We start from the raw sequence: 21,149 nt of genomic DNA, 5'->3' as shown, positions 1-21,149 counted from the left end.
GTTTGTTCAAACTGAATTAAGAACCCAACTGAGACATAGACTATGTTGGTAAAGTGTTTACCTGACACGCATGAATCCCTAAGTTTGATATCAGCATCATATAAAATGGCTGTGTGATGTACATCTGTAATTCTAGTACTTGGGAGGTAGAAGCAGGAAGACTAGAAGTTTAAGGTCATCCTAGGCTACCCTAGAGTTTGATGCCAGCCTGGGCTAGTGGCCCTGTCTCAAACAACAGCAAAAAATCCAAATCCTAGTAATAGCAATTCTATGATTATAGTCATATACTTTTGGAAACAAGAAACTGGGTCACCAGGTGATCCACTGGTTAACCATAAACGTAATTGGTCATGATTGTCTCCTGTTATCTAAGATTTGATTAATGAATGGTTCTGTTTGCTGTAGTCTGTGAGTCTTTGTACACAGCAGCTCTCCCTATGATTCCCAGGCTACTGCTGTGGGGAAAGTAAGGGTAGCTTCGCAGAGCAAGAGCCCTTATCCATAGCTGGTTCCCTTCATCATCTCCCCATATGAAGGAGGCAGAAATGTTTCCACAGGAACTCACCTTGCATCATCACCTCCACAGCTACAAACTAGTCATTGTGGCCCCTTATCTGTCCCTCAAATGACCTTCCAATGACTGTTTGAATGAGCTCTCAGCCAGCAGAGGTCATCACAGCCATACCCCCACTTATGCACAAGTTTCGAGGTATTGCAAAAAATTTTATTTTAGTTCATCCAGGCCCCTGCCTTCCTCAGTAAGGAAATGTAGCTCTCAACCTGACATCCCTTTTCTTTGCAATGGCTGTGAGCAACCAGAAGGAAATACACCCACTCCTATTACCTCAGCCAAGAATCTTGGCTTTAGGTATCTACATTTTATTAGTATGTATACATCCTTGTTGGGTCTTGTCAAGTAATTACCTTGGAAAGATAATTAGCTTAGTCTCCAATTGCCCTTGATGGTGTCCTGTATTTCACACACCTTGAATTCTAAAGGAAAGCTGTACCCACTGTCTAGAGAATAGATCTGAAAGCAGATGTCTTACCTCCTGCCTACCACTTAATCTCCACTCATTCATGTTAAAGGGTAAGAAGGTTTCCATGAAATGCAACCTTTGTCTCAGGCTCCCAGACTCCTTCCATCCCTGAGCCAAGTGTTCTCTATCCTATTAGCTCAACTAGGATGACCAGGTCTGCATATCAGAAAGGAAGGTGGGACAAGAGTTGTGGGGGGACAGGAACAACCATTTCCCACACCAGAGAGAGCTCTTGTGGGTGATAGATGTTGTAAATGTGTCTTCTCATTTTATTCTCCTCATGAGTTTGCATAATAAGGGATTTTTTTTTCATATCTAAACTTTAAGGAGGTTAAAGCCCTTGGCCAACATCACATGTGTTCATGTGAAAAAGGCTAGATTTAACCTAACCCTAATTGAAAGGTGTGGACAGTCTGGGGGGGAAATCTCATGTTTTTCCCATACCTTTTGATTTCAAGCATTTTTTAATTTTTGTTTTGTTCTTACTATTTTATGTGCATATTCTTTAAAGAACATTTTTTTTTAATTTTATGGCAGAACTTTCAGTTAGTGTATTCCTCAATATCTGGCACTCCCACAGGGAACTGCATCACCAACCTTAGTGTTGGGTTGAGACGTGGCTCAGGGGGTAAAGCACTTTGTGTATAGATGCCTACAGTGAAACCATTTTTTGCCAGACAGGACAGCACAGTTGCACACATGGACTAACAGGGGCTAGCACTGAATCCACAAGACTTTCACAAAATCAAGTCAGCCAAAGTAACAGCACGGATGTTTGAGGGACTGATAAAGTTTCACCCATATCCCATATTCTAGGAAATGCTGACAATTGATGGCTGTTGGGAGAGGAAGAGAAAGTTTTCCACAAGGATGCAGGCCCTGTGAAGCTACTCATGGCCCAGTAGATAGTCCATACCCAAACTACAGGCAGTAGCTCAGTAGACTCAGTGGGAAGGAAGCAAGCAAGCAAGCACACAGAGTTGGGAGTTATATGCTGAAGGAGACAGGTGAAGAATTGGAAATGAAGGAATGGAAAGTGTGTTTGATCAATATACATTTTATGCATTATGAATATTAAATAAAGTATTTTTAAAAATGGCAGCTGCACCAGTGAAAGCCAAGGAGCTTCTGTGCCTTTCACAGCGTATTGGGTAAAGACTATGAATCAGCAAACCTGAGCATCAATCCTAACAGCCCCAGGAGCGCACAGTCAGCAGTGAGGGAGACGTGGGGGAGGCTCCCCCAAGGAACAGGGAGATGGCTAGCACTCAGCCTTGGCACCACCAAGAGAAAGAAGAGACAGGAATATAAAATGGAATGTCTATCACCCCCAGTCACACGGGAGGCTTAAATGAAACAAACAACAAAAACAAAACAAAATGAAAAAGAAAAGAAAACTAGCAACAGCAGTGACACCCACAAAAGTGGCAAAATTCTTTGCTTGAGGTATAGGTGGTAGCCCAGATCTCCAGGTGAGAACTCACCTTTTCCTCAGAGGTATGAAAGAGGGGTGAACTTTTCAGGCACTGTTTTAGTTTTTTTCCTCTACTGACAAAAATAGACACCGCTCTAAGGAAAAGGCCAGTGAGCAGAAATGATGAGATGAACCAGCAGGATGACCAACTTCGTGTTACCATGGTCCGTGATGACTTGGAAGGCAGATGCAAAGAAAGATGATAACTCCGTCCCACTCATCTGTGCAAGAAAATATGCAGCTCTAACCAGGGAAGGATCATAAGTTGTGATGCAGGATATTGTTGCCCTGCCAATTAAGGTCGAAGTCTCACAGAGAGTCTTCTAGGCTCTCTGGATGCAACATAGAAGAGTCCCATTACTAGCAGGGCTTCCCCTCCTCTGAGCTTAACTCCCATACAGGAATGTCACATAGCCTTGGTTAAGATTACAGTTTCAACTTCCTTTTTCCTGAGATTCCTGGAATGCCTCTCTAGGCTGATAAGGCATCTCAGTACCTTACACCTTCAGCCAATGACCTTTGCCCATCATGGATGTTTTGACCTCCATCCCCAAAAGTATATAATCCTTAAATGACTCCAAGTAAAGCAATCTGTCTCCCCCACAGTTGGTCCCAGTGTGTACTGCACAAATCCACAGGGCTTCTGAACCCACCCCCATCCCCAAACCCCACCCCCATCGTCTGCACTCTCTGTTCCATTTGCCCTTGTAGACTGATGTCCACCCACAATCCCCAGGGCAGAGAGGGTCACAGGATATCTGAAAGAGCTTCCAAGGAAGAAAGATGCCAGGTCCTTTACAGGCCATAGGTCAACTCATGCAGAACTCTCCAAAATCTTTACCAGAACTCTACGCTGCTTAAAAATAATTTTTAAAAAAATCACAATTAAAAGTAGTTCAGGGGATTGGTAGATGACTTATACAGAGCCTGCTATATAAGAACCCGAATTTGATCTCATAACATATTTTAAAAACTTAATGCAGCTGCCTGTTTCTGTAACTTCAGCTCTGACAAGGGATGGGGCACAGACACAGGAGAAGCCCTGAAGTTCACTGAACAGCCAGCCTATAGAGTCTGATGAGCTCCAAGTTCCCTGAGAGAGTATGTCTCAAAACCAAGATGGAGTGGGATAAAGGAAGACCCTCAGCATTGACCTCGGTCTTCCACCTGCACACACACACCACACCATCTCATACATATGTGAGCACATAACACACACACACACATGTGCAAATACAGAAACACACAAAACACATGTACCCAGCAGCTCAGAAGAGAAAAAAAAGAACTCACTGACAGAGTGGATACTCAAGCAGAATCTATCTATACTGTTAGGACAAATGGGAATTTCGGTTGTCTGTCCATGGTGCTCATAAACAAAATCAGAAGGAAATGATGTGTTATCACAAGAATATACCTCAACCAAATGAGAGTGCTAAAGGAGAGCCAAAAGGTCAAAGTTATAAATAACCCCAAACTTCACAAAAACATAACATAGAAGAAAATTCCCCAGGTAGTAAGGACACTGTGCATCTGGTTTCTGTAGGTTTACAGAGAACATCAACAAGACCACAAACAAGATGGTAAAGGGAGAGGCTGAGATGAAAATGGAGATTGCAAATACAAGAAAATCAGTCACCAACCATAACATCCCACGGTGGAACATCTGAGTATAATAGACACAGCTGAAAACAATTACAAATATATGAGAACATAATCACAGAGGGCACAGACAGAAAAAGACCGATGGCCTCAAACAATGAAGAAAAGAGACGGGAACAGATGGGAAGAAAAGGAAAGAAAAGCAAACAACTCAGCCTAAGGCATATTATCATACCAAAATAGAGAATTCAATAATGGCTCAGAAAATGGATTAAAATATATAGAAGAGAGACCTTTCTTGAAATAAAGTAAAAAAAAAAAACAATCTATATTCTAAAAATACTCAGAATGTTCCAGTAAAAGGTAATAACAGTGAGAAAATTATTAGAATCATAGTTAAGTTACTGAATTCTGAGACGACAAGAAAACTTCCCCATATATTTAGTAAGAAACAAAGCCATCAGGCTTTGGCTTCCTACTCCCCAGTATAAATTTTAAAGAATTAAGTTTACCTACTTTACTTCTCTGTTGTTGTGGGAAGCACCATGACCAAAAGAGAACTGGGGGCGGGGAGGGGGGGGTCATGGTTTGTTTTGGCTTACACATATCACACACAGTCCATCATCAAAGAAAAACAGGGCAGAAACTCAAGGCAGGAACCTGGAGGCAGGGACTGAAGCAGAGGCCATAAAGGAGTGCTACTTGCTGGCTTCTCCCCATGTTTTCTTATATAGCCCAGGACCAATTGTCCTTGGGTAACATCACCCACAGTAGACTGGGCCCTCTCACATTAATTATAAACCAAGAAAATGCCCTACAGACTTGCCCACAGGCCAATCATATAGGCAATTTCTCAATCAAGTCTCTCTTTTGGCAGGTAATGCTAGTTTGTATCGAGTTGACAAATCTAAACAGCATGGAACTGGATCCTCCTACATCTACAGATATCTGAGTTTAAGAAATTCTCACCCAAGATTTTCTTGGCCAACTGGGGTGCTGTGCAAGTATAAACAAACAGTTACCTCTGCCATGAAATAATTAAAGAATTAGAACCCTTGGAGGGTATCTTACACACATACACACACACACACAAACTTTCCAGTTTTTTTCCTTAGTCTCTTACAATGAGCCTATGAAACACTTTTAAGAATATTAAGGTTATTGGTATCCATAACAACAAACTTAATTCATGGACATGATCAATCTGTCAAGATTTTAGCTTCTTAGTATGACCCATTCACGTTTGGAAGACCATGGCAACCTCCATTGATGTCAGTCATGTGATACTCAGCCCCACCACCTTGCCTCCTCCAGTCACTCTGCAGAGCATCATCAGCAAGGACTCAGCTATTTCCAGGTAGAGGAATAGTCTTTCAATCCTGGGCTGTCTTGTACAAGTCTCACGTGGGTCCTGCCTGAAATCAAGCCTGGCTTTAGAGACCCAGAAATTAGCTCTCTCAGTGTCTTAGGGAACTTGACAAACGAGTCTGTACTAGGACTTTTCATATCCTTTGAAATTATGCAGCCACTCTGCTTATCATATCTGTGCCTTATAAAAGATGATGTATCATTTTTAAAGTCCTTTCCTAGACAGAAGTCCCTCAGTCCCACCTCTTTCAATATAGCATCCCATGTATCCCAGGCAGCCTCAAACTCACTACGTAGCAAGGATGACTTTGAAGTCCCGATTCTCAGGTGGCTGGGCACATACAACACCTGCTTTCTCCCAGTTTGTTGAAACTCTCCTTTGAGCATGTTTTTCAGTGCTTCTACATGATATGGTTGAATGTGGTGATAAATCAAGAAGAATTCTCCCAGAGTCAAAGAGTACATCTCAGGTTGCCCCTGAAGCAGAAAGTGAGAAAAAAATAAGTATATTAAAAAACCCATTACTAATTATCAAATCTCACTTTAATTTTACAGTCCTCTCCCATTGGTGAATGAAATGTAGATTATACAATTGCCTCTGAAATAAAAGAAAAGAAAAGCATCGATGGTAAATTTCCATGCACAGCCTGAGTGCATGGGAGCCAGCAACAGTACCTGACAACCACACTGGGCTTTCTGGAGGATTGGACGCATGTGCAATGACCGGATGGACCTCTGGGATTCTTGAAGGAGGGTATGAACTGTTGCACCTAGTCAGCACTAAATCAGAGAGGATGACTTTTAAAGTCTTATTACATATAATGCAACCATGAACCAGTTCCTAATTTGACACCTATCCCTGGGTATAACTCAAGATATGGCTCAATTCTAAATCAAAAGAGTCGGCACATTTTCCAACAAAGTTGTGTTTGGAGAACAACCCTGCCTCCTTCTTTTTTTCTAGAAAAGAGGATCTGATGGTTGATCTTGACTGGTAAAATGTCTGGATTTAGAATCAATCACCCAGGGAATGGATCTCTAGGCATGTCTGCTCGAGAATTTCTAGAGAGGGTAAAGTGAGAGGGACAACAGCTTTGTAGGAAGCACCTTTCAGATGGTGGTTGGGATATAAACAGTCTGAAGAGAACGCAGCACCCATGTGCCTGAATTCACAGCCATCTAACAGGAGATATAGCATGGCAACTTTACCCCAAGAAACAGAATCTCATTCATTTAATCTTAACTGAGGGCTCCTGTATCCAATCAGTTAGGACTTTGTGCAAACAAAATGCCATACACTGAATGGATGATAAGCAAACCAGACTTTGTTTCTCATACTTTTCAAGGTTGACAAGCCCATGACCAAGGCATTGCCAGATTCAATGTCTGTCATCAGGGGTCGCTTCTGGCTGTGCCTTCACAGTGGAAGGTGTGAAGGAGTACTCTGGGGTTGCACATTTACTTAACTTGCTTTAATGAGCTACCACCTACAAATGCCATCACAACGTGGGGTTGGGATTCGAATACGGGAATTTTGATGCACACAAGCATTCGGTCTATGTGTATTTTATATATTGCTAAGTGTAGGTACTTCTTCCTGATTAAGGTTTTGGTTTCTCAGCAGGCTAAACGTTTAGTGAAGGACAAGGCTTGAAAGTAGATCAGTACACTAAGCTGTGACAAGTGACATGACCTAAGATGAATAAAGTTGAGGCCAACTCCCCACTCCCTGCTCTAAGCAGGTGCCCACCTGAAGTCCAGACAAGGAGGGAGGGGGAAAGGTCTGGAAAGCCCTGGAAAGAAGTCTATAGCATATCTCCAGGATATGAGGTGCAATATAACTGATCTTTTATAAAAGGCTCCTCTTTTTATCCGCACAATTAGTTTCCCCCTAACCTGGCATATTGTTCACGTAGATTGCTTCTAATGTGGCAGTACAGAGAAGTTCCCCATGTTTAGCTCTTGAATCAAAAGGCCTCAGAAGTCAGTCTGACCTTCAGCCTCCCTGTTTCCCTCCTCTTCCTCCCAAGAAACAAACCAGAAACTGTAATTTCTCTTCACCAAAACAGATCATAGAAATTAGACTCCCTCTTCCCAGAAGCAATTGCTTCATCGGGAGTGGGGAGGGAGTATTCTGCCCTCTTCTTTAGAGAATCAGCAAGCAGGCTGTGCTAGGTCCACAATAGTGTATTATCATTAGTCTGCACTCCCCTGCCTCATCACAGTCCTGAACAGATAGACATTTCATCAGCCTAAGAATGATGCTGGGTGGTCTTCTCCTGGATCTTAGGTCTTCCTTTCTGAACTCTCCTATGTTACACAAAACTTGAGGTTTGAAGCTATAGAATGGAGACTACAACCATTCATCTAAAACTTGAAAACTATGACATTTGTGCTAAGTAACAACAACAACAAAGCATCCTTTCTTCTGCTGCTCTCTTGCTGGCTATGATGCTTCTCTTTGGCATCAGCTTCCTGCCACATCTGGTCCTCTGTAGCTTCTCCTCACTCTGTCCATCTCCTCCTATTCCTTACCTCTCGCCCACAGACCATCTTCTAGGTGGCCCTGTCACATTAAAAAGCCCTGCTTTGGTTTTGGTTTAGTGTGCAGAATAACTCTGTCTCTTCTACCATTTTTTTCCTTCAAATGATGCCCTGGGAGAAAACAAACTCACTCAATTCCTACCTGCCAAGAAGCCATTGAGGTAGACCTGTAAATGTTCTCTCCTCTGTGATGTAAAACAAAACCATCCTTAGCCGGCAAAAGGCAATGCTCATTTCTCCTGCTGTTTAAAATGGCAAGTTTACTTCCATAGTGCAGAAAAAGGAAAAAGAAAGATTTTCACTAGTCATATGACACACATTTATTCTCTACATACTGAACTTGAGGGATGCCCCCCAAAGAAAGCATTTGTAAACAGTATTCTCTTGTTAAATAGGCCAGTTCTATATACATGTGAAAAGATCTACATGCTTCTTTAGCCACAAATATATTTTTAGATATAGGCTTTTCTACCTTTTTATTGGTGTTATTAATTTTTTGTTCTCTTGAGATGAAAACCCCAAAATTTCAATGTTATCAGTAAGTAAAGAAATCAAGAGTCTGAGGAATTGGCACCTAGAGCTGTAATTTGCAAGCATGTGCTGTCCTACATTGCTATGGGTGACTTGGGGGACACATTCTTGGCTGTGGCCAGAAAAGGCTAAAATGAAGACATGCTTCCTCTTTGGTCACCCATTTTACCTTTATCCCTATACCATCCCTGTCTTCATTTTATTCTCTGAGTACAGAACCAGCAATGGGAGAAATTTCTAGAAACACTTTACTATCTTGGAGAATGGTCTCATCAAATCCAATTAACAATTTGGGTCAGAATACAGTCAAGGTTATAGCTGGCTGGAGAATTTTCTATAGTGTCAGGGAATGGAGATAATCGATTACTGGAGATGAACAGTTCAGACTCTGACTTACTCTTTGCCCCCAAAAGACAGTTTTGCAGGTGAAGTCAATATGAGGCTCAAGGTATGTCCCTTAATTTTTCTCCCCTTCATTAGGAAAAAAAAAACCCTTTTAGCTGATGTATATTCACCTACTGTTAGCCAAGCCCCATGCTATTTTACCTGCAACATACCATTTATTCTGTGCAATGAATTCATGAGAAACATACCAGCAGCTACTAATATAATCTAGATTAGCCTAAAGACTGTTGAACAAACAACTAAAAGACTCCTAAACACTCTAAAAAAAAAAAAAAAAAAAAAAAACAGGAGTGGAAGGAAACCCCACAGGGAGCCAGGAGTAGTGATGGGGCTTGGGGAAGGAAAACTAACAGCACCCACAACAGCCCAGACAGATGTAAGTATTTATTTCTCTGCTGCTCTATGAGAACCCTGAGGATTGTGCTGACCAAGATCCACACTACAGATGAAGGCACAACCGCAGAGCGTCAGTCAGACCATGCTCATCTCCATCCACATTTATGTTGTGGGATTTGAATCTGAGCTTGTCTGGTTCCATTTTACGAAGAGTCTAAAAACTAAGGTAGAGAGCAACTGTAATTAAACAGCTAACTTTTCCAACTCATATTTGAACCCCAGTACCCAAGATTTGCCTGATGAAAAATGAAAGGAAGCCTGGAGAGATGTCTAAGAGCTTTGTCTTAATCAGGGTTTCTATTGCTGCCAGGAAACACTATGATCAAAAAGCAAGTCATAGAGAAAATGGTTTATTTGGCTTACACTTCCAGATCATAGTCCATCAATGGGGGAAATCAGGACAGGAACTCAAGGTTGGCTGGAACCTGGAGGCAGGAGCTGAGGCAGAGGCCATGGAGGGAATGCTGCTTACTGGGAGGCCTTCTTACTGGGCCTGCTTCACATGGCTTGCTCACCATATTTTATAGAACCCAAGACTGCCAGCCCAGGAATGGCACCACCCACCATGATCTGAGTCCTCCTTCATTGATCACAACTTGAGAAAATGCCTTACAGCTGGATTTCATGGAGGCATTTCCTCAACGGAGGCTCCTTCCTCTCACATGGCTCTAGCTTGTGTCAAGTTGATGCACAAAACCAGCTGGCACGAGTTTGTACTGCTCTTGCACAGGACCAAGGTCTGGTTCCCAACACCCATGTTAGGCAGCAAACGACCTTCTGGAACTCCAGCTCCACGGGCTTTGCTGCCCTCTTCTGGCTTCTGAGGGCATTGCACTCAAATATACCTTAAAAAAATAAATCTGAAAGAATTGAAAGAATTTTGGAGCCTGCCTACATACATATGCTCATCTGGCTTGAACCATACGGGACTAAGCTAAGCAGTAAAATTCTCAGATAGGGCCTTTCCTCGCAGTTCCTGAGTAACAATTTTCTGGACAGTTAAGAGCCGGGCGCATGGTCCTAAAGGCTGGCTCTTGCCTTTTTTAGGATGACAGAACATCCCAAGGATTTATATAGGGTATCGCTGTCTTCTCAGCCAGCCCATAGGGTGATAGAGAAAACCACACTGGTGGAAACAATGCTAAAGGCTTGGTCCCCAGAGAGTCCATCACTGGAAGATGACAAAGCTCTTCTCCTTGGAATCCTAGCCCTACTTTCTATGACAAGGCCACCCTCTCTGCGGAGGTGTCCTGTTTCTGCCATGAACTCCTGAGTCAGCCTGAAGACTCCAGCTCTGAAGGTGCCAGCACTGCTTTCCCAGGTGGAGTTATAATTAGCCGTGGGAAAAATCAAACTTTTTTTTTCATCGCACAACTTGAAGAAATCACAGTTCTGATTTTCAGGGGAGAGAGGAGTCTGTGTGCACTTGTGTAATGTCTAGGCACACTCAGGTGTCTGTGAGTGTGCACAGACATATGCATGAATGTGTGTGTGCATGTGTGGTGTGTGTGTATGTGTGTATGTAAGTGTGCATGTGGTTGCGGTGTGAGTGTATATGTACGTAAGTGCATGTGTGTGTGATCTGTGTGTATGTGTATGCATGTATGTGTGTGTGTGTGTGCGCGCACGCGCGTGCGCACACACATGTGGTGTGAGTGTGTGCTTTCACGCATGCTGATTTATACATCTGTGTGCCTTGGTCTCTTGCATTTTTGTCCCATCTTGAACAACTCTTAGAAATCACCTAGCAGATGGTCTGCCAGGAGCCTGCTAAAGCCCAGCATTCCACATTAAATGTTTATGGAGCATCTAATCAAGGATGAGAGACGAACAGAAAAACAACTCAGAAATCCAGGAAACTGCCAAAGCCATTTCTATTTGAACTATCAAGGACATTATCCACACCACTGTATAGCTAGCTAATCACACATTTTCTTCTCAAATGCTAGTCGGTGTATTTATTTCAATTTTACACATGAGACAAATGAGACTCAAACAATAGTCCCCCAAAGCACACCATCTCTAAATGGATAAAAAGAAAGTCACCCCATACCATCACTGTCCCACCTGGAGTTTTGTGTCCTTTAACTTCCTCCCCGCTGCTTACTCCTGTCCTTTAACTGGGAGCTGTGAAATCATGAAACAGCCCCCATGTGCCTTTTCACTCTCCGAAGCTTCCAATGTGCAAAAAATTTAAAAATCATGCGGTGTCCTTCCCATGGAGCAACATTTTTCCCTCTCACACCAATTTTTTAATAACAAGGACACCTGCCATGGAACAAATCCACAGAAACAGAGCAGAACATGAGAGCAAACCCATTCATCAAAGCTTTGACTGCAGCAGCCGGGTGCAGCAGGAAACTCAGTGCTGTGGATGAACACTAAGGCTAGCTAAGGAGTGCAGCAAAGTCTGCCCTGATGCTTACATGAGAGTGGCAAAGACAAGCACACAGCGATGGGGAGAGTGGCTTGGAGGCATTTAGTAGACCTATACATTTCCTCTCAACACACAAGTTAAAATAGGCATGAAGAAAGGAGAGCCTCTAAGTTAAGCTGGACAGACCAAAGGGTTAAGGTAGCCATTCTGGAGACCCTATGTGACGATCACATACTCACACCAGACAGAAACGGGGTCCAGCAGCATCTCACAGGACAGTGAGTTAAGCAGCCAAGAAGAAGGCTGCCTTCAAGCCTTCTAGACGACCCTCTTCACCTCGATGCTACTGACGCCTAGTAAGTCATAATAAAAGTAGTATGGACATCCTGTGACCTCAGCCTGATGGATGCGGTAATGTGGGAGGTGCTGAGGAGCATAGAGAGGAGGGAACAGACAAAGGGAAGAAGCGTCAGTGTGGTAGGACTGTAGAGATGTGAGATCTCCTTCTGTGCCGCTGAGTCATGTCTAGGCTGCAGCTACATTGGTGTCCATGAAAACGTGGCTTTCTGGGTGCGGCTAAGGATAAAGAACTCCTGCCTGAGGACTCTGTTTTATAAAAACTGTATTAGGGAATAGAAAAGCTCAGCTGCTCAAATGATATCAGCACACATAAAAGCACGATGGAAACTCTAGAATGCTGCTGAGCACTCTGTGGATAAAAACTAAGTGTGACCCGTGCTGGAGCTCACTCTCTCCCTCTCTCCATCTTCCTCCCACTCCGGACCACTCTCCCCCTCTCCCTCTCCCTCTCCCTCTCCCTATTTCTAAGAATATTGCCCTAATTAAGAGACTGGAAAATAGGCCGTCTCCTCCCTTTCCTTGGCCTATAGGCACCTGAGCGAATGATCCTTTCATGGGCTTAGTTTCAGGAGATTGGGCATCTCAACACATCTCTTTGCTTGAGCATCAATTATGGACAAGGTTAGGGTTGGAGGTGGCAGATGAACAATGATACATATTTAAATTGTCCTTATACTCAGAACTGCAATTTTTGTTTGTACCACGTTTTCACGCTACAGAACATATCCGCTTCTTATTCCAGAAACACACCAAACAATCCTGGTTCCCAAGTTCTGTTAACATACACTTCAGCTGGGAGTCATGGTCTGGTTTTGGCGGCCTCCTAGCCTGTGCTCTGTCCACCATTCAGCATGCAGGGCCTCTGCAGAGCAGAGTATTTAACCAGAATGGGGACAGACAGCAGTGAGGCCCCCTTAAATTCAAAGCCTTTTCTTTTGTTTTCCAAGTCCTGGTTGCACAAAGTTTTTCTGCCATGATCTGGGTAAACACTGTGCTTGATGGAATACTGCTCCAACCTGGGGGAACAGCTTTGGAAAAGATAAGTGGTCTAACTGGTCATGGTGGCTCATATCTGTAAGGCCAGTATCTGGGAGGCTGAAGCAGGAGGATTGCTATGCATTCCCAGCCAGCCAGCCCCCGTGGGTTGACATGGAGTTGCTCACTTTCAGAGGATGCACGCAAAACAGGAAGACAAGAGAAACAGATTAAAATTGTCCTCATAACCAGTGTTCACATCCGAAAGATGCCACAGTGACCCTCAACAAAGACAAAGCAGAAACTGCATTATCAGTGTCTTCAGAGTCTGGAGTCTAGACTACCCAGCTGACCACAGCACAATAACTCCATTCCACTGCAGGGCCTTTTCTGACCTCTCGATCACCAGCTTGTCCAGGAGGTTACCCTTGGCCTCAACACTCCATTACCCACCATTGTCTTTTAGGTGGTAACTAGCATCCTAGTCTCTATGTTCATGTTTAGTGACCTACTAACTGCCATGGTTAGGTCACCCCAGCCACCCCTTTCCACCCTATGCTGGACTTACCTGTTAAGGTGCTGCCATTATTTCCTGATAAAATCCACCTTCCATCCCACCCAGTGTTGTCATACTATGCAGTATTGGGTGCCTTATTATCTTGATACAATCTTCTGTGCTCAACTTCACCTTCTTCTGGCTTCCAAAATCAGCTCCGTTCTATAAGCTGTTAGCTCAATCCAAGAAGCAGATACTCTCATCTGTGGTGCTGTCCAATCAACCCTCAGCCTGGCCTCAGTGTAGACACACCTGTCTGTAAACACAGCCTGGAAGATGTCTTGCCATAAAGGAAACATCTGCCCAACTTCAGCAAGCTGAGAATCTCAGTCCACAGGACCAGTTTTATAATATTCTCAGCTTCATAGAGTGTTTGGGGCCAGCCTGGGCTACATGATGCCCTACTCAACACATATATATATATATATACATTTATATGCATATACACATACATATATATGTATATATATAATTATTTATGGTAAATCTGTGTATAAACAGTAAAATATAGGTAGGTGCCATTTGATATATTTTTATATGTGTAAAATCTCATTTTATTTACAAGAATGTGCTTAGAAATGAGGTTATAATAAGTATAAAATTATTATTTAGACTCATTTAAATGCTCTGAATTTGAGCCAGTGAGACAGGTTAGTGGGTAAAGGTGCTTGCTGTCAAGTCTAATGACCTGAGTTCAATCCTCTCTTCTCCCCACAGGACTCATGTGGTTGAAGGAGAGAATGGATGCCTGCATGTTGTCCTCTGACTTCCATACATATGCCATCACATGTGTGCTCCTAGACACAAATAAGAAACAAATATAACCTTTGTTGTTGCTGAATGTTAAATGGTACAGCCATGAGCCAAGTCAAGGTATTGACTCCCTGCTCTGACTCACTTGTCTTTTCAACAGGGGGCTCCTGACACACTGACCTGAGTTCCATGCTCATGCCACCTCTACAAGAGCTCAGCTCACACTGTACAGCTGGCCACTGGGAAAAAGAGTAAATCTAATTGTCCTGGTCATTTCCCAGTCACCAGCACAGCTTGAAAATTAAGCCTTCCTGTTCAACCCCTTGGCCTCACATCTGGCCGTGACACACAGTATGCACCTTGGAAATGGAATGGCTGAAGAATTTCACAGAAGCAGGAGAAATGTATTAGGCTGGGTTTCAGGCACATGATGGGTAGTTAATATATGTGTGATAAACAAGAAAATGAATGACTGGCCCTAGCAATCAATCATGTGTGACGTGGTGTTCTTATAGGATGTGAGTTATTTAATGCCCCAGGATAAACCTTGCACCTGTTAAATTTCTCTCCTACCATTTTGTTTTTCCAATGATGAGACCTATTTACTAACAAGAAATGTAGGAACCTGGATTCAAGCTTGTGCCCCTTCACATGCAAGTCCCTTGCAGAGACACCGTCACACTGTGAGCTTCTCTCTTCAGAGGCTGTCTCCCACCAGTGTAGATGACAAACTCTGGAAGGATCCTGAATGTCCCCTCATAAAAGGCAGATTTGACGATGAAAACTGAGAAGAAGGAGAAATGCTCAGGTATTAATAGCCCATTGGTTGGTCTTAGCTACCATGTGTGGCTCCATGGGACCAGGGATACCTGTGTCACTCATTGTCACAGATTAAGTGTTAAGAAGTTGTGCATATAGAAGTCCCTAGGAAAATCTCAGCTTTATCAATTATAGCCAAGTATCTCTGATGGCACCCTGTAAGTCCATGGTAAGTTCCTATTCTTTTATAGGTGACAACCATACAGCATAGGGTGAGTGAACTTTTTCCACAATCAGTGGTAGAGCTGAGACGTAACAGATGCAAGATCTTCACTATTTAGATTGGGCCATGAGTGTGGTAGTTTGAATGAAAATGACTCCTAAAAGGCTCATGTTTGAATGTTTGGTCCCAAGGTTGTGGAACTGTTTGGGAAGGATTAGAAGGTGTGGCCTTGCTAGAAGAAGTGTGCCACTGGGCACAGGCTTTGAAGTTTCAAAGGCCCATTTCATTCAAGTTAGCTCTCTCTCTCTTTCTCTCTGTCTCCAACTTGTGGGTAAGGTGTAAGCTCTCAGATACTTCCTCAGTGCCTGCCTGCCTGCCTGCTGCCATGCTCCCTGCTCCACTGGTCATTGACTCACCCTCTAAAACTGTGAGCAAGCCCTAAGTAAGCTCTTTTATAAGCTACCTTGGTCATGGTATCTCTTCACAGCAATAGAACAATAAGCAAGCCAATGATTAACTGTCTTCAACAATGATTAAATATCAACAATTAGGAGAAAGAGAAACTGTACGTAAGAGTCAAATCAAAATAACCAGAACCCTCAGTAAGCAAAGTAGAAGATCTGTATCTAGGAATCTCTTCTGACAGGACTTCTGTAGATCCAGGCAAAGCCCACAGGAGAAAGTTGTTACCTGAAGCACATGAAGAAAATGTATACAGTCACCAAATGTGATGACAGAAATGGTCCCATGTTGATGCACAAACTGTTGAGTTCTCCCTACTTCATCTACTGGAACACCCACGCTTATACAAGAAATTCAACATGTTAAAAGATGATTCCATGTCTCAGGTTTCAAACATATTGGTCATCTACTTGTATTCTGAAGGGGCACTCAACAATCAAATGAACTGTTACCCAACACCCTTGCCGTCCAATCAACACACTGTCATGAGAACCAGTTCAGTTTCTTTCTTCCCTTTTCAAAACTGCCTTCTAACCAAGGAGAATACTAAACACTAATTCTGAGTTACTTGTATTCTGCTTCAAGAGAAGTTTTAATGTAAAGACTATTTGATTGGGGCTGGAAAGGTGGCTCGGCTATTAAATGAACCTGAGGGTCCCAGGTTCAGGTCCCAGGCCCTGCATGGGAGCTGAGACATGTAATTTCAGTTCCAGGGGGATCTAACTCCCTCTTCTGGTTGCCTCAGATACTACATGCATATGATGCACACATATACATGCCAGCAAAATACCCACATAGAAGATTTATAAAAACCAAGTTTAAAAACCTGAAGATTGTGAAAGAGAGAGAGACTGTCTTATTCTAATAATCTAAACATTGTTGCTGGGAAAAGCCAGCCACTGTGGTCTAGGTTTTTACATATGTGCAGAGAAAGACATATTCATCATTCCAATGGTCCCTGAGCTGCTGCTGCTGCTGCTGCTGCTGCTGCTGCTGCTGCTGCTGCTCCTCCTCCTCCTCCTCCTGCTCCTGCTCCTGCTCCTGCTCCTGCTCCTGCTCCTGCTCCTCCTCCTCCTGCTCCTGCTCCTGCTCCTGCTCCTGCTCCTGCTCCTGCTCCTGCTCCTGCTCCTGCTCCTGCAGCTGCCACCCAAGGTGCCAGACTGGGATAGTAGATTGACTTTATAGAACAAAGGTTTCAAGAAAACAAGACTTGACCCGTGTCACTGAAAAGAAAATGAAGGGGAACATGCACTCATTGTCTCTGGCAGCCTTAGAAAGTAGAGTTCATATCCAGCCAACAGAACTACCTAGGCAACAACAACAACCTAGCCAAGTGACCTAAGGAGAAATCTCAGCTACTCCATTATCTTCACCTACTTAACAGTCTGTCTAGCACTTGATCTCGTAAAAATCAGAATGCATTGGTATCACATTGCACCAGCAATGTACTTGAGAGCTTGTGGTGGGAGAAAGGACGCCTGTTCATTGAGGTTTGGGGGTGTAATGTCCCTGGCTTTGCAGTCATGAAAACTTCCGGATGTAACATCCTCTAAAGATGCTTTACAGAAGAGTGTCTCAATCTCAGCACTTTTGACATTTTTGGCTCAGTCAAGTCTTTGTTGAAGAATCATCTTTATGATATAGAATATTTAACATGATCTCTACCCTCAACTCAGTACCTTGGTTGAAATAAGAAAAGGCACCCACAGACATTGCCAAATGGACTCTGAATGTGGAAATTTCCACTCATTACAAAACGCCGTAGTTCAGTCGATAAAGTGTGGATTCCTTAAGAGAGAGAAATCTGTAGAAAGTACAAACTCCTGCTCTTCATCACAAATTCTGTAATGCTATTCAACCTGAGACTATGTAAGCCTCTGATAAAAAGGAATACTTGAAATACCGACTTAAAAGGCTATAATTAAGCAGGGAGGAAAAAAATCTAATAGTGTCTGAAGCAAAGCGAATAGAAAAAAGGGTGGGGTGTTCACGAACATGGATTTCACATAGCTCTCATGAATTATCATTTGCAGTCTAGAAAAGAGTTCATCTAGGATGCTCCAGGATTGAAAGGAGACAGGATGAATTATTTCCATCCATCCAGGCAGCGTTCAAGGCTCCAGCTGTAAGACCCAAGCAGCAAAGGGCAGCTGAACTGAAACCTTCCCCAAGGGAGCTCCTCTCCCCAGGGAACAGATAATCCACCCACTCTGTATGATTGCATGTCACCCTGAAATTTCTAGTTCAAAAAATTTGAAAAGAGAACCATCAGCAATTAGCTGATTACTTCAGTCCTGAGAATCCTTGACACCCAAAACCTCCAACACCTTCATCTCCCAAGAATGGGTCTGAAGTTCACAGTAGTCATTCAAAGCTCCCCAGGGCAAAAACAAGGATGGTGCGGGGTGAGCATATGTTATTGTATCAGATCTGTCTAGTTCAAATCCCAGTTCCATTATTAATATGCATGAGATCTCTATAAAATTAATATCTCTTAACTATAGTTTTGACTTCTAAAAATATAAGAATTGAAACACCTACATTACTCAGTGGGTCTCAAGATCAAAGAGTTCATTTTTTTATAAAGTCCTTGGCATATAGATGGTTCTCTGGCAAATTTAGTTAATGTTATAATTATTGTCATCAGTACAGTTACAATTAATAGTAGTTATTGTTATTACTGATGCTGCTGCCAGAGGAATTATTTTCCCTCCACAGCACAAAGGCTTTGTAAGGCTGCTTCAGCTTTGCTTCATCTTACGTGGATTCTGACCTTGCTGGGGCCATTGGTATTGCAGAAATCCTTTCCAACTCAGCTTTCCCAACTGCCGTTCTCCCAGTTACATCTCCCAGGCATGTTAGATGAAGCCTTCTGTCGACATATCCTTTGATCCATCCGAAACGTTCACAAACTCCTCACTGCCTCTGTTTTAAGTATACTGTCCCCCTGTGTTCAAGGTCAGCACATCCTCCTGGCTTCCTGCTACTTCCTTGGTTTTACTATCTGAGTTTTCTTTCCATTCTTCTCTGTTTTCTGAACTTCTAAAACTGTGATGTGCCAGAGTTGGGACCCTGGTCACTATGTTAATTACTTGTCTCGTTGTTGCAACAAAATACTCAGCAAGACAACTTTAGAAAGGAAGGGTTTTATGGTTCCAGAGAGCACAGTCAGTCTATCCTGCCTAGCAAGCTATGGCAACAGGAACAGGGGAGGCTGGTCACATGTCCACAGTTAGGACGCTGAGAGCCCTGATGTGCATGCCCCAGGTTACTACTCTTTTTTTTTTTTTCCCTTTAATTCAGTCCTGAACACCTACTCAGGGAATATTATCACTTGTTTTCAGGAAGGGTCTCCCACCTCAGTTAAACTAATCCAGATGATCCCTCATAGATGTACCTAGAGATTCATTTCCATGACAATTCGAATCCCATCAAGTTGACATTCAAGATTAACAATCACTGTCGCCTCTTTCTCTCTGCTTTCTTTCTCTCTCCTTTTTACGTTGTCTTGAAAATTTCATCTAGTCTCATGGATTTAAGCACTCCACATACACTTTACAATTTATGTCTTCAGCAAAAAGCTTTCTATTAATTCCAGGATTCGGCATCTGGTTTCTGCTTACCTTGCCCTGAATATCTCAGCGATGTTCCCCAGCCAATGTGCTTAAAACTTAACTGGTTTTGTCTCTCAAACCCACTCCATCCATCCATTACAAGATTTAACAGTCCCAGCTAATAGTGTCTCCATCTTTCCCGCTATGGAGGTCAAATTTTCTGGAATTATTCATGGCATCTCTCTTTTTATCACTGCACAGCCTCAATACTCATGTAAAACATAATCTCTTCTCTTTCTATGCAGAGTCCCACCTGGACTTCCTGATTCTCTAATTGTCCTCTTACAATCTACATTCATACTTACTCTCCATATACACCAATCAAGTTGTGTTACTCCACTGTCAGAATGTCCTGCAGTGGTCTCCTCTCCTACCTAGAAAAATAGCTGGTTCTGTTACAACCAGTGATGACGGGATTGTAAGCTGGCTGCTCCCCTGGTTTCATCCCCCACTCTGCAACCATCCTTTGCTCTCACCAGTCTCTGTGGGCTCTGTGCTATTCCCACCAGACACACTCCCACCTTGAGGCCTTTACACCAGCTGGTCCCTCTACCTAGAATACACTGCTCCCAGATTCTCACACAGCAGACTCTGACTCCAGCCCTCATTCAAATATCATCTCTAGAACAAATCTCGGCCCCTGAGCACTTTGTTGAAACTGCATTCTTTCTCTCTCCTGCCTTTAGTAATTCCACTCTAATTTTTCCTCAATTATTACAATTATTCAATTGTATCACATGATATAATTACCACTGTGTGTGTATGTGTGTGTGTGTGTGTCCTCAAAATGCATGTAGATTCCACTTCACTCCAGTCAGAATGGCTAAGATCAAAAACTCAGGTGACAGCAGATGCTGGCGAGGATGTGGAGAAAGGGGAACACTCCTCCATTGTTGGTGGGATTGCAAGCTTGTACAACCACTCTGGAAATCAGTCTGGCATTTCCTCAGAAAATTGGACATAGTACTACCAGAGGATCCAGCAATACCTCTCCTGGGCATATATCCAGAAGATGTCCCAACCGGTAAGAAGAACACATGCTCCACTATGTTCATAACAGCCTTGTTTATAATAGCCAGAAGCTGGAAAGAACCCAGATGCCCCTCAACAGAGGAATGGATACAGAAAATGTGGTACATTTACACAATGGAATACTACTCAGCTATTAAAAAAATGAATTTATGAAATTCCTAGGCAAATGGATGGACCTGGAGGGTATCATCCTGAGTGAAGTAACCCAATCACAGAGGAACTCACACAATATGTACTCACTGATAAGTGGATATTAGCCCAGAAACTTAGGATACCCAAGATATAAGATACAACTTGCCAAACGCATGAAATTCAAGAAGAACGAAGACCAAAGTGTGGACACTTTACCCTTTCTTAGAAATGGGAACAAAACACCCATAGAAGGAGTTACAGAGACAAAATTTGGAGCTGTGACGAAAGGATGGACCATCTAGTGATTGCCATATGCAGGGATCCATCCCATAATCAGCTTCCAAATGCTGACACCATTGCATACACTAGCGAGATTTTGCTGAAAGGACCCAGATATAGCTCTCTCTTGTGAGACTATGCCGGGGCCTAGCAAACACAGAAGTGGATGATCACAGTCAGCTATTGGATGGGTCACACGGCCCCCAATGCAGGAGCTAGAGAAATTACCCAAGGAGCTAAAGGGAACTGCAACCCTATAGGTGCAAC

Source organism: Mus musculus, chromosome 9 (genome assembly GCF_000001635.26).
Source record: "Mus musculus strain C57BL/6J chromosome 9, GRCm38.p6 C57BL/6J".
In the NCBI taxonomy this organism is placed as follows: Eukaryota; Metazoa; Chordata; class Mammalia; order Rodentia; family Muridae; genus Mus; species Mus musculus.
This window is presented reverse-complemented; position numbering follows the sequence as displayed.